General features: G+C 32.8%; 1 long non-coding RNA gene across 1 annotated transcript; it reads right to left on the bottom strand.

The window, feature by feature from the left end:
• On the bottom strand, positions 396 to 2,831 carry LOC109843527. Its single transcript, XR_002247707.1, has 3 exons — positions 2,303 to 2,831; positions 1,115 to 1,185; positions 396 to 638 (listed from the first exon to the last, which is right to left on the bottom strand). It is a non-coding gene; the product is annotated as an uncharacterized LOC109843527 (long non-coding RNA).

Genomic DNA, 3,257 nt, shown 5'->3' on the forward strand with positions numbered 1-3,257 from the left:
AATTCATGATTGAACCATTTACAAGCATGGATAAAAATACAGACCTCACACATTTGCAAAATTAACCTCAAATTTCCAAACCAAAAACCAAAAGATCAATAACAACAAAATTACGAGTATATTTAAATGAATTAAGATAGAAAACACAAGGTATGCAAGGATCTGTATAAGATCAATAACTTGATATAAACGCCATCATAACTATCAGCAACACGATCACGATTAGTAAGGACAATCTACTTAATTACTTGATAAACTAGAAGAGTAGTAAGTTCGTCTATAAACAAAATAATAGCACAACCATAGTCTACTTATTTCCCATCTTTCAAATGTCCAGGCATGAACAGGATCATGACAGAAGAAAGAAAAGACCAGGAAACAAAGATCAGCAGCAGCAGCAGCAGCAGCAACAGCAACAGCAGCTTCAGCAGCAGCGCTTGCTTTCTCGTCAGAATTCGTCTGTGCCATTTATTGAACAAATTCAAGGTTCTCTGCAGCATCAACAGTCAGTTAACCAGTATATGCCAGAGTTGGAGCAATTTTTGAAACTTCAGTTAGAGGAGCAACATCATCTTCAACAGCTGCAGCAGCAACAAGAATTGCATCAGCAACAACAGCAACTTCAGCTCCAAATGCAACTAAAAATCATGAAACTTTACTTGGTTAATTGTTCAATTTTCGAACATTTGCTGCAGCAGCAGTTGAATGACCCTGTTTATCAACTTAGTTAAGTGTTACGCGGCATGAGTCATAAGAACATTTCATATATAAACTATTAATGAGATTGCTAAGTCAAACTATCAAATTAAACAATTAACCAAGTAAAGTTCATGAACCATGGGAACTGTATTAATATATAAAGAACTTAATATTTGTAATCTCATGATTTAAGGGAAATCCTTCTTGGTATTTGTACGTGTAGTGTAAAAGTGAGGCAAAAGCTCAAAAATTTTGCTTTCTCATATACTAATTAATTGTAGGATTAGTTGAACATACAAGTACATAAAAGTATTCACACTTTAAATCATTACACAAGAATCACACATACTGATATCACAAAAATAGTGCATTTATAGTACATAAAAGTATCCCACCCACAAAAGGGATTCCATACCTGAAAACTTCTGCTATAGTCTCATCTTCTGGAGAAAATTTATGTGCCTTTCTCAAGTCGGAAACAGCAGCCTGATCAAGCGGTGAGTGAATAATACTATCATTAGTGGATATGATGCTTTAAAATGGAGACAAGATGGTGGACAGTGGACACAATAATTGTTTAAAATCAAGACACGAGAGTGAAACTATGTTGCATATATCAGATTCCATATGCTTGTGAAACATGCACACAAGCATGCACCACTACATACACATATATTACAGGACACGCTCAGATAGAGCTAACAAATTTATCCAAAACTTAAAATCACATTAGAATAATTTCATGCTATGAATTAGCCGAATAATAACTAAAGAATTTTATGTTCTCAAGCATATAGTGTCTTATAACCTTACAATTCAAAACATTGGTTCAAAAATTCGAGGAAGATTCTTAATATTACTAATTTCATAATACTTGATACAATGTTACAATCAAAATCAGGACAACCTTAAAAAAAGTGTATGTAAATGTAGTGATATTTCATTCAGAAACCAAGAAATTATATTATTTTAAAGGCAATTTTATATAATATTCACAAACTACTCTTAGATATTCACAAATCTACTAATTAATATCAAACTACTACAAAATTAATTCTTTTTTTCAAAAACTAAGAAATATATTTTACAACCTAATTTTAACAATAATTAGAATCTAAATTTTTATAAGCAAGTCAAAGGAAGAGTACATTAAACTTGATAGAGGCAAAAACTCAAAACACCTCACAATTAGAAATAATAACACAAAAATAGCCTCACACTTTGAAACCAATGGAAATGTTCTCACAATTGGAAAAACCAAACCAATGCCCACACATTTGGGAAAACCCCAAACGAAAAGAGGAAAAAAAAACACTAACAAATAACCAATTTTCAAGTCAAGTGCGCGTTGCGTGCACCAAGATACTACTGATACTATGTGGCAATTCTAAAAGATAACAAAAGAATCATATCAATTATCAAATTATCAATCCGCTTCTCTACACAAGACAACAAAGTTTTGCTCTATGAAAAGCCATCATCATCAAACTGAGCTTATTGAAATCAGTAATAGTAAAGACAGATAAGAAGAAGGACAGCTGAAGGAGAGGCCTTCATAGAGCAACCTGATTAGATATACAGAGTAAGCCAATTTGAGGCATACTGGGTCCAAGGTTGAGAAACCATCGATAAAGAAATTCCAAAGCATAGTAAGCCAATTTGCTATTATCAGCTTGCAATGCAACATCAGCATTAGTGTTACACTTACACATGTTCCAGTTTGGACTCAAGGCCTTGTTCAGGTCACTTGTCTGAAAGCATACAGATAAGGACGCATGATCAATGTAGACAATGAAATCAACACAACAAAATTAAAGACGTCTTATTGCGTGTGCGTGCGTATAATACATAAGAATATGCCATGATACTCTCTTATTGCTATACTTGAATGTCATGCCATGTTGTTAACGTTTGATTTATAATTGCAGGCCGGGACTTCTAGACAAGGTGGAGCTGGTGATGAGGATGATGATCAAGAGGACTGATTTGTTTTTTTACCTTTGAAAACAATGAATGAGTGTGTTGTATAAACAATACTTATCATGGTGTGTACTGTATAAACAACGCTTACTATGTTGGGATATTTTAATTAAATTATGTGTTATATATGCGTGAGAATGAATATTATACTGCTGATTGAACAGGATTTTAAATTTATTATATTATTGTACAGGTTTTTTCAATTTTCAAATTATTTTTTAAAAAAATATTGGAAGCTTTTAGCAACGGATTATCCGTCGCTAAATACACTTTTAGCGACGAAAAATAGATAATATTAACGACGGATTTTCCGTCGCTAAAGTTAATAGCGACGGAATATTCGTTTTTTTTATTTTTTTATTTTTTCAAAAATAGTAATTAGCGACGGATTTTCCGTCGCTAATAGTTATTAGCGACGGATTTTCCGTAGCTAAAACATGTTTTAGCTACGGAAAATCCGTCGCTAATAACTATTAGCGACGGAAAATCCGTCGCTAATTACTATTTTTGAAAAAATAAAAAAATAAAAAAAACGAATATTCCGTCGCTATTAACTTTAGCGACGGAAAATCCGTCGT

The sequence above is a fragment of the Asparagus officinalis genome, chromosome 5 (assembly GCF_001876935.1).
Source record: "Asparagus officinalis chromosome 5, Aspof.V1, whole genome shotgun sequence".
Classification (NCBI taxonomy): Eukaryota; Viridiplantae; Streptophyta; class Magnoliopsida; order Asparagales; family Asparagaceae; genus Asparagus; species Asparagus officinalis.